The sequence below is a fragment of the Poecile atricapillus genome, chromosome 6 (genome assembly GCF_030490865.1).
Source record: "Poecile atricapillus isolate bPoeAtr1 chromosome 6, bPoeAtr1.hap1, whole genome shotgun sequence".
Lineage (NCBI taxonomy): Eukaryota > Metazoa > Chordata > Aves > Passeriformes > Paridae > Poecile > Poecile atricapillus.
The window spans coordinates 6597090-6611935 of record NC_081254.1 but is presented as its reverse complement, the minus strand read 5'-3'; the positions used below and the strand labels follow the sequence as shown (position 1 = coordinate 6611935).

Genomic DNA, 14846 nt, shown 5'->3' with positions numbered 1-14846 from the left:
CTGCTTTAGGCTTTGGTTTTTGTCCTCCCCACAGCAGAAGGGATTATACAACACTTCATGTTCTATTCTGTGCAGCTCCAGGTTTTACAGAACAACCCACTAAATATCCTAAGTGAGATTTCTGAAGCTCCCATGAGGGATTTGAACAGCCAGCTGCTGGGGAAGCTGAATTTACTTGTAAATATTCAGCTTGTGAGGGACTTCAACAGTTGTTCTTAGTGAAACAACTCCACACAGCTCCACAAAACCCAAGCTGCAGGATGCTGACCTGCTCCCCTCCTGCCTTCTCCCCCAAATCATCTGGGTCACCCCTTAGGGATTAACACAGGATTGAAGCTGCTCATTAATTGTCTATCACTCATTTATCAACACATTTACTCAGCAGAAACCCCTCATCTGTTGTTAGCTGTCTGCAATGCAAATACTTTGAGCAATACAAAGTCTCCACACCAAAGGCTGCTGCATTCCCAAAGCCTTTTACTGCTGGAAGCAACAGTTTAGGGAAATTCTCTCATCCTTATAAAGATTCATCTTCACTGCAAAAGCTCTAAGTACAACCCTATTTCTCAGCAATATAGGGATGGAACATCCAAAATATTCCATATATGCTTTCTCTTCCCAAGCTGCCTTCAAACCAAGCAAAACCTCTCCATATTTCAACACCATTCTGTTTTCTACCACCACATTTATTTGCACTATTTGAAAAATATTTCCCTGGGATAAGCAATATTTTAGATCTCATGTCAACAGAAGAATATTCTCAGCCTAATTTTAGGAATTTTTAAAACCAAGTCATTAGCCTAGAATTTTATCTATCTAAAGGTGGGTTGTGCTGGGAGGTTAAATTCAATTATCTTTTTTTGATAACAGATTAACTGAGGGATCAGCACAACTAATGAAATACTTAATGAACAGGATTAAAAGAGCCAAGGCAAAAAAGGAAAAGAAATCAGGTGAGCCAAGGCCACTGGAGGTGTATTGAATGGGAATGGAAATTTTGCTTATTTTTCCCAGGGAAATTTAATGCCCAGAGTGACGTGACCAAGGGAAGGTAGAGGTGGACAGAGCTTTCTCAGCTGGGGAGATCCTGGATCTGCTGCTCTGTGTCTCCAAAACCTCATTCCTGTGCTGCACACCAAGATCAGCACTTCCAAAGGCCACCACAGCTTGGATCACCATGGACAGGGATGGACCATCATGGATGATCATCAATCACCATGGATCACCAAGGATCACCAGGGATCACCAGGGATCACCAGGGACCAATCACCAGGGATCACCAGGGATCAATCACCAGGGATCAATCACCATGGATCACCATGGATCACCAGGGATCACCAGGGATCAACAGCATCAGTGGGTTCTACCAGGAAGTGGCTGATTCTCAATGCAAATCAAGCATGTTCCAGGATGGATCAGCTCACATCATCACCAGGACCTAGTGGGACACCCAGCCACTCACCACTGGCCTCAGCCAAAGAAACATCATGGAATTCCAGGATGGTTTGGGTGGGAAGGGACCTTTAAAGACCATCCAGAGCTACCCCTGCCCTGGACAGGGACATCTTCCACTATCCCAGGCTGCTCCAACACTTCCAGGGATCCAGGGGCAGCCACAGCTGCTCTGGGCACCCTGTGCCAGGGCCTGCCCACCCTCCCAGCCAACAATTCCTTCCCAATATCCCATCTGACCCTGCCCTCTGGCACTGGGAAGCCATTCCCCCACGTCACTCCATCCCTTGTCCCAAGTCTCTCCCCATCTGTAGCTCCTTCAGGCCCTGGAAGGCCACAGTGAGGTCACCCCAGAGCTTCTCCTCTCCAGGCTGAACAATCCCAGCTGTGCCAGCCTTTCCTCCCAGCAGAGCTGCTCCATCCCTCTGCTGTCCCTCATGGCAGATGGAGCTGAACATGCTGCACTCAAACACAAGGATTAAGGCACAGAGGAACCCATGGGTGGCAAGGGAGCAAAAGCTGGGACATTCCACTGGGACACGAGGACAACATCAACTGAAGCAGGAATTCTGCTCCAGCCCCCCTTTTCTTTATGGTAATTTTGTAATTTCAACACCCCACTGGAGAGGCTGATCTGTGGCTCATTCCCATCATTTCCACACAGCCCACTTAGTGCATCAGGGACCCTCTGAGCCCACATGCCGGAATTCCCTGGGGGAATGTCAATCTCCAAAGGGGATTCAGAGCCACACTCCTAACCAGGATTTGAGCCTCTTGTCCTAAATGTATGAAAAAGGCTCATATTTAGGTCTCCTTCCCAAATAACTTCCTCTTGCCCTCTTTTCTCCTGAAAGCTCTTGGGAAACTGTTTGGTGTTTTCTATGACTCCAGGTCTGGGTGGCCCAGTTTCCGCTGCTTCCTTCCCGTGCACACATCTCCAGCAAGAGGACAGATAAAACTAAACAAACTAATAATAATAACTAAATAACCCACTGTCTAAACAAACTGGGCTTCCCACCACGTGCCAAACCTCCTGCAGGCCACCAGATGCTCTGGAAAGTAAAGAATCTGCTCAAACCATGTGTAAAAGGGAGAGATGAAAGCAGGTAAGCTCCCACACTCCAGAATATTGTTAGTCCTGGTATCAGGAGCTCGCCAGTCAGTCCTGTCTCATTGGGATCATTTTGCAATTTATCTGCTAACAGCATAAAACCATCAAAGTCACTGGGGGGGTCTGGCAGCCAGGCTGGGCTCCTCCCCTTTGTGCATCACTGGCTGCAGCCTCTTCTGCTCCCAGCAGTTATCCCAGCAGCTGGAATAAAATAACTAAAAATACAGAATTTGTCATCCCCAAATGAATCACTGGAATCATTTGGAAAGATGCTGAATGCAAAGCTAAATAATTAAACCATGAAGGCAAGCACAGATCTGCACATGTGCACAGAGAGGGTCTTTTACAGGGGCACGTTTGCAACCTTGACACAGAGCACAGGGAAAATCCATCTCTCATTAACAAACTCATCCATGTGACTCTCTCTGTTCCTTTTTTTCCTCTCACATCTTCATCCTCCTGTTGCCTCACAAGACACCATTCCCATTGCTGCAAATATAAGGCACAATCAGATTTACAATCACAGAATCCCAGAATGGTTTGGGTTGGAAGGGACCTTAAAGCTCAGTCAGTGCCACCCCCTGCCATGGGCAGGGACACCTTCCACTATCCCAGGCTGCTCCAAGCCCTGTCCAATCTGGTCTTGGACACTTCCAGGGATCCAGGGGCAGCCACAGCTTCTCTGGGCACCCTGTGCCAGGGCCTGCCCACCCTCCCAGGGAACAATTCCTTCCCAATATCCAGTATAAACACATTCTCTTTCAGTTTGAATCCATTCCCCCTTACCAGGAAATGTTGCTATGACACAGGAAGTTGGCACAGACAGAAAACCACCTTAGGAAAATTGTGGATTAATTTCTATGTGCACTCAGAGAAATAAATTCTGTTCTGTGTTCTGATGATTTATTGTATTTTAAATATATGAGCTCATGCAGTGTAATTGGTCGTGGCATATTTTGCATGATGAACACAACAAATTGGCTTTTGTGGAGCTGTTCCAAGCAGTTGTTCAAGACAAAAAAAAAGTAATTAGTGAAAGCAGCTATTAGTGACAAACTAAATGGGGAAAAATGGTTTTAACCAAATCTACTGTGAAATCTGCACCACACAATTTTATTGAAGCCTCTTGGATTCCAGCTCCTTCCCAGGACACGTACAATTGCCATTGCATATAAACATTCATAGTGTAAATATGTGTGTAAATAACAGTTTAAAGAACAAAATGAACCATATGCATGGGAATTGAGAGCGTTGACTTTGTGACCAAACAATTTTCAGCCCATTTTAATATCCACTTTATAAACAGAGGCTTTGCAGAGAGTTTAGGAAAAGCAATTCAGACTGGAAAATTGTTTTTAAAAACAGAGCTGCATAGGCAAAAAGGGTTTTATATTATATATAAATTATTGGAACAGGAAAAGGCTGGAGTGGGGAAGAAACTTAAAGCCCATCTCAACCCACCCCGTGCCAAGGGACACCTTTCACTATCCCAGGCTGCCCCAAGCCCCATCCAGCCTGCCTTTGGGCACTTCCAAGGATCCAGGGACAGCCCCAGAGCTCCTCTTCCCAGGCTGAACAATCCCAACTCTCCCAGCACAAATTTAAATTTCTCAGCACAAAACACAAAATAATCTCCACACAACATCAATGCACACAATTTAAAACAAGACCATCCTTTCCCCGTCTGTCAAGACAAACCATCCATAGGATTTTATCAGCAAGGAATTCTCTCCTCTGACAAACACAACCTGGAATTGCATTCCATCAATTTAGAGGTTTACAGGTTAATTCCACACAGGCAAAACCCCTTGTTGGTGTGTGCTCAAACCTGTGGTAGCTCTGAGGCTCTCCTGCTGCCTGCCCACACACAGAATCTCTCCACAGGCCTTAAAATCCTCCTTCCCCAGCAGCCATCCCTTTTGTTTCCAACAGACACCTCACACAGGCTTGGAAACTGCAGGCAAAGGGAACGGGAGGAAAAGATGATGCTCCAAAGCGGATGCGAACCCAGAAGGTGCCAAGGAGCGTCTGGACAGAGCGGGATTGTTGGGGTGTCTGTGCAGGACTGGGAGTTGGTCTGGATGATCCTGTGGGTCCTTCCAGCTCAGGGTATCCCATGGTTCCATGCACTATCCATAGCTCTGAGAGGATTAATTGAATGGATGTGACAATCAGCTTTTAATGTTGATCAGAACACTTCCCAAAGAGAGCAGAGAGAAGCTGGACAAGCCTTTCCCAGTGGATCTATTCCCAAAGCCTCACCTGGAAATCACACCTTCATTACTCAAGGCTCAAACATTTAATAAGTGGCCAGGATTAACTCCAGCAGGGTATAAATGCAAGGGGGAAAGCCCAGCCTATCCCAAGCCATTCAGAATTCCCTTGCTGGTGTCATGACAGGAGGAGTTTGCACATTCAGCTGTGCTGTTTGTCCCAGCTTGTGGAATCTTTGCCATTCCAACACACATAAATCTCTTGGGACGTGGAAATAACTGCAGCATCATTGATGAGTCCGGATGTCTCTGGACTCATAAAGAGTGAATTTACAGCAGTAATTCACAGAATGTTTTTCTATACAGTGAGAAAAACTAATTATTACTGCACTGAAATTCATCACTGTCATAAGAATTAATGGAGTTTGAGGAGCAGTGAAGTCACCCCGAGATGTTGCCTTAATTATCCCGTCAGTCTTTACGAGTTTCAGTCTCTGCAGTGGTTAATAAAGGTTAATGCCTCCCCTGTTCCAGAAATATTACATGCAACTTGACAAATATTTGGGGAAAATAAGTTAGAGAAACTGCAAAATAACTCCACATTACAACAAAATTCATCCACAAAAGGTCTCCCAGACAGGCCACTCTCCTCAGGAGGGCTGGCAGAGGCTGACTTTTAATGTTGTTAACCTTGGCTGCCTAAAGTTCCTAATTTTAGAATATGTGGAGTTGAGTGACTGTGATTTTCACCCCCAGCTGGAGTCCCCAGGATTTCTGGGGTGTTTCCAGCAGACTCTGGAATGTATGAGATGCTGGAATCTCTAAATGGCATCAGGCAGCTGAAGTCAGTTTAGGGTATAACAGGACCAACACATCCCTCAACTCAAACCCAGAGTAGAACCTCTGGGATTAGGAATATTCCTCCCTCTTTCATTAAGCAAACCTTGTGGAGATCCCAATGACAAATCACTCCTGGAGTGTGTGTCCTGCTGGTCCCTCACTGCCAACACCCCTGAGACACACGGCTGTCCCCAGCACAGGAGGGACCTGGAGCTGCTGGAGAGAGTCCAGGGGAGGCACCAGGATGATCAGAGGGATGGAGCAGCTCTGCTGGGAGGAAAGGCTGGCACAGCTGGCATTGTTCAGCCTGGAGAGGAGAAGCTTTGGAGTGATCAAATTGTGGCCTTCCAGGGCCTGAAGGGGCTGACAAGAAAGATGGAGAGAGACTGGGGACAAGGGATGGAGTGACAAGGGGGAATGAATTCCCACTTTGAGAGGGCAGGGATAGATGGGATATTGGGAAGGAATTGTTCCCTGGGAGGGTGGGCAGGCCCTGGCACAGGGTGCCCAGAGCAGCTGTGGCTGCCCCTGGATCCCTGGAAGTGTCCAGGGTCAGGCTGGACTTTGGGGCTTGGAGCAGCCTGGGATGGTGGAAGGTGTCCCTGCATGTGGCAGGGGATGAAATGGATGAGCTTTAAGGCCCCTTCCCACCCAAACCATTCTGAGATTCCATGATACTTGTGTGGGTATGACCTCAGCCCCAAACCTCAGCAGTTTGCAGAGAATCGATAATGTTAGGTTATTCTAATATTCTAATGTCAAGGTTAAATCTTCCTAGATGGAGGTGCAGCTCTGAAGTGCTTCCAGTGGCAGGGCCTCACCCATTCCCAGGCTGGAACACAAACACAAACTCCCAAAGCCACCAACGCCTGTTCCTGTCCCGGCACCAAAGCATGGGGGACTTGAGAATTAGATCACCAAGGCCATTTTATTTGTGGAGGATTATTTGTGCACATCTCCAACAGCCTGGAACATTTGGGTTTGGAGGAATTCACACAACTGTGCGTCAGCTCTCTGTTCCCATCACACCTGAGAGCTGTAACATCCCCCTGCAGCAGGAATTACAGTGGTGATTAAAAGGCCTTAACGTTGTTCCAGTCCTAATGTGAGGGCTGAGAGCAGACGCACAATGAATTTAGAATGTTCATGGCCCACACAAACCCACAGCAGTTCATTAGCTACAAAAGAACATTAAAAAAAGAGAGAAGAAATATGGAAATGAGTGTGTCTTTTCATGAGGAATCATTTCTTCTCCAGGTTCTCCTCTTATGCTGTTGAAGGATAAATTGATATTAATTGATATTAAAGGACAAAGCTGGGAACACTTTGCCTTTATCAGATCAAAGCAATTACAAACTGTTTATAAAGACAGTTTCATAATATTAGTTTTGTTTTCTCAGCAAAGAAGACTTAATTTGCAAACGAAGTTGGAAAATTAAGATTGGCTTCTCCAAATACAACATCCTCCAAAAAAACTCACTGCCTGAGAAACTGCTCAGTCTTCCTGGTTGATCTCAGCCGTAAATCCTCCCCAGAGGAATTTAAAAGTGTGCATTGTCAATGGATCTCTGCCACCTCCCCATGTTCCCAGCACAGAGAAGGGAAGGCTCCAGGGAGACCTTAAAGCACCTTCCACTACCAAAGTGAGCTTATAGAAAAGAGAAACAGGGACTGTTTCCATGGTTAGACAGTAATGGGACAAGAGGAACAGTTCTGAAGTAAAAGAGGTGAGATTTATGGGATACTGGGAAGGAATTGTTCCCTGGGAGGGTGGGCAGGCCCTGGCACAGGGTGCCCAGAGCAGCTGTGGCTGCCCCTGGATCCCTGGAAGTGTCCAAGGCCAGGTTGGACTCTGGGGCTTGGAGCAGCCTGGGATAGTGGAAGGTGTCCCTACATGTGGCAGGAATGGGAATGGATGGGATTGAAGTTCCCTTCCAACCCAAACCAGTCTGGGATTTTAATGAAATGAAAAATAAAAAGCCACAGCCATCACACACCCATTGAAGTCTGGGCTTTTTCTGGCTGATCGATTGGCACCAGAGCATCTTTGTGATAAACACATCAGTGTGCTAGAAATGCACCAATTTATTTGGGCAACGACCCCAGGAGTGCAGGATTCAGGAGCACCCACCACTAATCCAGCAAGAATGGAACCACTCTTTTCCAGACACTAATGACAAAGTCATTAAAACACACATTAAAGCAAGCCCAAGGGGGCACTGTGCTAATGAGCCTGCTTGATTCCATGCCTGGCTTTACATCTACTTCTTATATATTCCCATTCCCAGCGGAGACAGTGCAGCACATCCCTGCTTTTCTTCTCCCAAAATGTCGTGCTCCAAAAGCAGCTGAAGGACAAGCCTGCCTTGCCAGCTGCTCCTGGGGCTCTGGATTATGAGGATGTGGGAGAAGCACCACAGCAGTGTAGGATCATCCTGTGTAGTATATCCCAGACCTGACTGCAAGCTCATTCCACACAAATATTTATGGCAATCCTGGAAGCAAATATGTTTGTACGGGGTTAATTAGGGAAAAATACATTATCACTGATGTCTTGCCATGCTTTTGTTAATAACCAGGAGGAAACGAGGGCACAGCAAAGCCTAGGAGCCTCCCAGTTTCTTGCAGTAGCTGATGGAGTGATGCAGCATTTTATTTGCCCATAATTAAGGGGGATTATTTTAGTAATGAAGCAGGAGTTGAATATTAGCTGTTAAATACAACCACCATCATCATCTTCCTGGACTTGGAAGGAGGATTTCTGTTAAACCCCAAAAAACTCTACAGCAGCAGCAGCCAAAACAAGATTATCTCCTTTCCCAATGCTCTATAAAGCTGGGGAATTACTGAGTCTTTTTAGATACTACAATGTTTGTCAAGCAACAATTAAAAACGCACCAGCGATTAAGCAAACACCATAAAGCTTTTACAATTCATTTGAAGCAGGCAAATATTTGTGCAGCCAAATTAAAAAAATCCCAACCAACATTGAAGTATTTGGCTCTCTGAAGATTCAATATCCTTCATTTTGAAAGTGGATTTTTAAAAATCCCCTTTAAGACTCCAAAGCCATTCTACCTGGCTTTGGGACACATCAAGGGATGGGGCAGGAACAGGTTTTTTTTGTTCAATCACAAAACTGTCATCAGCAATGGCACACAAATAATTATTACTTGCATTTACAGCTAAGAATCCTCATATAGTGCTGATTGTATGGGATAAACCAGCCCCTCCGCAGGAAGTTTCTAATCTCAAATTATCCCAGATTTCCAGACACCTGTGCTAAAGGGTAGGAGGGCTTATCCAAAATCAAGCTTCCAGAACAAAGCAGAAATCTCAACTCAATCTGAAACTGTGGGCTTCACTCCAGGTGTATTTTTCCCTCTGATAAAAGGAAATGCCATCCCCTGGGAAAGGTGGGACAATGGGGATGAGCTCTGCAGGGACCCCGCTGTCCCCACCCAAACTGGGCCATGTCCAAACAGCTCCAACTCTGAAACAGAAGAGCACTTTAAAACTGTTAAATCTTCCCTAAACACCACAATGCAGAATAAAGAGGATTTAAAACACTTTCCCTTGTTTTGTCATCTCTACCTGAGCACTCTCCCACACGTCCCGTTCCCATGCACTCCCCTCCCTCCTGCCAGCATTCATCCAGCTGTGGGGGAAAAATGCACTCTGGGGCCCAAAATCACCCAAAGAGGGGGTTTCAGCATGTATGGGGGGGTTCATGTTTAACTCAGACCCCTTCCCAAAGCATCTCCTGCGTCCCTGGACACAGAGGTGTGCACTGGAATAACAGGAGATGGGCACTGCTCCGTCTCCTAGGGAGCAGCAGAAGCAAAGGTGGGATCCCTGACCCCCCACACCTCCCAGGAGGGCACTTACAGAGCTGCCATTCCCAAACTTCCCAGCTAACTCGGGACAGTGCTCAGGAGATGCAGTTTGAGAGTTGTAGGCTGGACATGAAGGAAAACTTCTTTTCCAAGCAGGTGTCCCTCTGGGTCAGGGCACCTTCAGGGTGCCAAGGCCTGCTGGACAAAGCCAAGACTGCCTGACAGCCCCTCTCCCAGAGAGAGGCTGGAGAAGCTTTCCTGAGGTCCTTCCCAACCAACACAAGCCCAGGATCAAGGGAGGTGTCTGGTTACCACAGGCAGAGCACCTGAGTTTCTCCTTCACACACAAAGCACAGTAGCCTTCATCTGCTTCCTTAAATCAGCTAAACTCACCTAAATTCCCTCCATTTCCCCAAAAACAAAGCCAACTGTGCTGTGTTAGCAGAGAGTATCTGACACCAGTAAGTCTGCATTTGGGATCTCTCGCAATGGAAGAATCACAGCAGTGCTCAGAAATGATGAAGGATTACAAAAGCAGAGGCAGAAGAAATTCAAGGAACAAAAAGGACTCTGAAGAGGTTCAAGAGACTCCTCCAACAGGGAATACAGCATCTAATCAGATGCTGAGCAGCCTTTAAGTAGAGAATGTGCCTTCCCAAGGAGGAAATGGGCCAGGAAGGCGGGAGAGGCACATCCCAGCAGTGTCTCTGCCGTGGGCACTCAGGTGTATCTGGGCAAAGCCCTTCAGAAAGGCGGCTGGTGACATGGACAAACCCACCATGTGGCATTTTCACACCCACTCAGGCAATTCATCCCACTGCAGGCAGCTCCTGTGACCCTCATCAGATAAGCTGTGTGAATTTAATCAGCCTCTGCTGCTGCCCTCTGACAGGTAAATCAGGCAGGGTAACCTCAGAGCTGAAAAACAAACACAAGAAATAAAGACAATTCTAGCTCTTCAAAGGCAGCCAGGATTTTGCCTTGCTCAGATCTCTGCACTTAGTTCCCAGTGCTGTCAGATCGCTTCAGCTGTCTGGAGTTCACCTCAATTCCCATCAGAAAAGCAATCCAGGATGTCCAGGACATGTCAGAGGAAAGAGAAAACAGCTTTAGGGTGGCACCTGCACCTTCTGCTGTGCACAGAGGCGCTGGGCTACGTGGAAAAAACAAAGAACTAACAAAACATAGCTGAGCCTCTTCCCACGCTCCTCATTCCTGGAGTTAATTAAAAAAGAGACACTATTTAAATCTCATTTCCTCCAGCTGGGCGTCAGACACAGGCTGCAAAGGGCAGAGCAGAGCTTCACCAAACCCATTTCAAACACTACTGACTTTGATATTCTGGACTAAAGGGTTTTGCAAATAACTTCAGAGAAGTGAATGCAGTTGTCACCATTTCTGTTGTCTGGATGGGTTTTATTGCAGCCTAAAGATAAATAAAAGCACTGCAATTCAGAGTCCAATCCCAGAGAAGATGTAATTCATGAAATATAATGAGTTTTTCAAATGTGCAATACAGAGAACTTGTTTGGTGCTTCTTTTTCTTTTTTTTTTTTTTTTAATTAAAAAGCCTATCTGCAGTTTTGTCAATTTATTTGGTATCCAAATGCTTTTAATGCTGGCACTTAAATAATATGAAATCCATCTTTTCTAGGGAACTTCAGAGCACATAAATACAAATAAACTACAGCCCTCTTCAGCATCCCAAACTTGAGCAAATACTGGCAGTCTTAGGGAGCTGGGGAAGGGGAAGGGGCTCAGCCTGGAGCAAAGGAGGCTCAGGGGAACCTTCTGGCTCTGCACAACTCCCTGACAGGAGGGGACAGCCAGGGGGGGTCGGGCTCTGCTGCCAGGGAACAGGGACAGGACAAGGGGAAACGGCCTCAAGCTGTGCCAGGGGAGGCTCAGGTTGGACACCAGGAGGAATTTCTCCATGGCAAGGGAGCTCAGGCCTTGGCAGGGGCTGCCCAGGGAGCTTTGGTGTCCCCAAGGAAGGGCTGGACGTGGCACTCAGTGCTCTGGGCTGGGGACAAGGTGGGCATCAGTCACAGCTCGGACTGGATGATCCTGAAGGTCTTTTCCAGCTGCAATGATTCCATCATGGGAGTAGTTATTATTATTATTATTGGAATTATTATTATTCCATCAATTTGATTATTACTGCATCATTGCCACAAACAAACGGATTTAAGGTCACAAGGTCGATACCATGGAAGAGATGCCAGCTGTTTTGTCCCAGAGCATTTGCAGCTGAAAAGGCCAGGGAGTCTGATGAGACACCACACAATCCCTAAAAGCACACTGGGATTTTCATCTTCTCTCCAGAATTCTGCTTCTTTTAGGAAGCATAACTGCTGTGTAGCATTAATCAGTATTTTAAACTGACATATCAGAGCAGTAACGCAGAGCTGCCCTGCGCAGCTTTCTCCTCACTTGAAACATCTCCCCACAAGGCCTGGGCCATGTAAAAAATCCCACTTCAAACAACATCCCTGAAATGGAGACAAGATACCAACGCCCCACTATCAAAGTGTAAAGCAATCAAAGCATGGCAAGAGTAGCAGCAATAAGGGTGGAATGCTGAATGCTGCATAATGAAGAGATTTCCTTTTATCAACACAGGAACTGTCTGCAAAACATCTCCAACTGCAAGACAGCTCCTTGGTCCCTCAGGCTGCAGTTTCACCCCTGGCAGCAGAGGAGGGTGAAGTCCTCGTGTGCAAAGTCACCTTCATGCCCCTAAAAACCTTCCAGGGACCTTCACTCCCACAGAACACGTCAGCACGGAGATCAGAGGAGCTCAGCTGGGAAGGGCAAGAGCATCCACAGTGGCTCTGTTTGGTTTAGGCTCAGCTTCCTGGCTGGAGGAGCAGCCCAGCCCTTCTGTTTTCCCCCTCTGCCCTGCTCAGGTGAGACCCCACCTGCAGAGCCTCCAACTTGGGGGTCCCCCACAAAGAAAGGACCTGGAGCTGCTGGAACAAGTCCAGAGGAGACCATGGAGATGCTCCAAGGGCTGGAGTCCCTCTGCTCTGGAGAATGGCTGGGAGAGCTGGGGGTGCTCACCTGGAGAAGAGAAGGATCCAGGGAGAGCTCAGAGCCCCTTCCAGGGCCTGAAGGGGCTCCAGGAGAGCTGGAGAGGGACTGGAGACAAGGGATGGAGGCACAGGACACAGGGAATGGCTTCCCAGTACCAGAGGGCAGGGATGGATGGGATATTGGGAAGGAATTGTTCCCTGGGAGGGTGGGCAGGCCCTGGCACAGGGTGCCCAGAGCAGCTGTGGCTGCCCCTGGATCCCTGGAAGTGCCCAAGGCCAGGTTGGACTTTGGGGCTTGGAGCAGCCTGGGATAATGGAAGGTGTCCTTGCCCATGGCAGGGGGTGGAATGGGATGAGTTTTAAGGTCCTTTCCAACCCAAACCATTCTGGGATTCTCTGGTTTCCCCTGATTTTGTCTCCTCTCTTCCAGGGATGTTCAGATACCAGGGGAAGATGCTTTCCACTGATCCAACCCAATGCCAGGGCTGCCCTGCCTTGTTCTGAACCTTGCCATAGCTAAAAAGGCCTGGAAAGCAAGAAAAGCTTCATGTGATACTTGTGGAAAATTTAAAAGAATAATTTTTGTATTGTTGTTCATACACATTTTTCCTCACAATAACTTCCACAGTACTACAAAAGACATGGGGGAAAATAATAAACATTATTCATCAATGAAACCTGTGGTAGGTTTAACATTGGAAAAAATCCTCCTGTTCCATGTGGGCTAGGGAGACCTGGAGCCCATTGCTGCCTGAGGCAGCAGTATCCTCATGATCCAAAGGGATCACCCAGTGGAGGTGGTGCTGCTACACCCTCACTGTAAGCAATAGAAATTGAGTAACTTTTACTGAATAGTACCATATTGGAGCTTATTGTAGGGAGATTGTTCTATGATTCCCTTAATGGAAGCTCATTGGAAGTGATGGACTTGAGATACAGGGAAGCACAACTCCTCCAATACAATCAATCAAACATTTAAATTAATCCAGTGCCTCTCAGAAAGAAACATTGAATTACAATGGGCAAAATAATCTTTACAAACTCTGCTTTCATGGACAGCAGGAAAGGCAGCTTGGGGTGATTTCATGTCATCAAGGAGCTTCTAAAAGTGGCTTTAGAGAACAGAAGGTTGTTTTGGTTCTGAAACACAAATTGATCAGTTCTGGGTCTGTCTTGGTGCCAAGTGACTTTTTGCTCCCCAGTTACTACCAGGAAATAGTTTAGAATTTTTATTCTAGACTTATTCCAGACACATTCGACTATTTAATAGTCAATAAATTTTATACATTGTGGGGCAAATCCAGCCCCTGTGCTGTCTGTTGCATTTTAATCTGGGAAAAGACCACGTGTCACTGAACCCATAAATTAATATTTATGGCAAATATTCCATTGCATCCCCTTGTTTATCAAACTCTGCCCAAAGCAAAGCTTTACTGTCAACAGCAAAGTTCAGTCACCTCATTTCTCACAGCTGCTCTGGCCATATTTCAAACATCAGCAACACTTTCAGTGACATCCATAAAAAGGGATGAAATGGGAGCTCTTATGAACTAATTATCTGACATCTGCTTCTAATATTAACTAATCCTTCAAGGGTTGCACAGAGAAAGTCATCATCTCTTTATAACAGTGTTTAAGTGATGGGATCTCAGCTCATTCCACTCTGCAATTAAATCAACGTGAAAAATATCAACAAAATTATTTCCACAAGTGTTCCAGAACAACGGAAGCTCTTCATTTCCCTGATGTGGTGATCACCCTCCTCCTGTATCAGACACAACAAACAGGGCTTTGTTATTTATTGTTACTTTATCTGCTTGGCCATACAGGTCCATAGAGGTTTTAAACATGGATTTAACACTGAAAGTTTTTCCCATAAATAAATATCCAGTCTTAAAGCTGCTCATGATGACAGAACCTCCAGGTGTTCAGAAGGATCCAGGGAAACCTCAGAGCCCCTTCCAGGGCCTAAAGGGGCTGCAGGAGAGCTGGAGAGGGACTTGGGACAAGGGATGGGCGGACAAGACACAGGGAATGGCTTCCCAGTGCCAGAGGGCAGGGATGGATGGGATATTGGGAAGGAATTGTGCCCTGGGAGGGTGGGCAGGCCCTGGCACAGGGTGCCCAGAGAAGCTGTGGCTGCCCCACCTCTTCCTTCAGCACCTCCTTTAAGGCTTTAGAAAAGGGGATAGGAAGCAGATCCTGGGAAACTTGTGAATCCTGGAATCCCAGACTGGTTTGGGTTGGATGGGACCTCAAAGCCTATCCAGTGCCATCCCTGCCATGGGCAGGGACAACTTCCACTACCCCAGGCCTCTCCAAGCCTGTCCAGCCTGGCCTTGGGCACTACTTGGGGATC

At 46.8% G+C, this 14846-nt stretch overlaps 1 protein-coding gene across 2 annotated transcripts in view; it reads right to left on the bottom strand.

Moving 5' to 3' along the window:
* PRKG1 (protein kinase cGMP-dependent 1) overlaps nucleotides 1-14846 on the bottom strand; it is a 363030-nt gene that overhangs the window by 184270 nt on the left and 163914 nt on the right. The window lies entirely within an intron of this gene.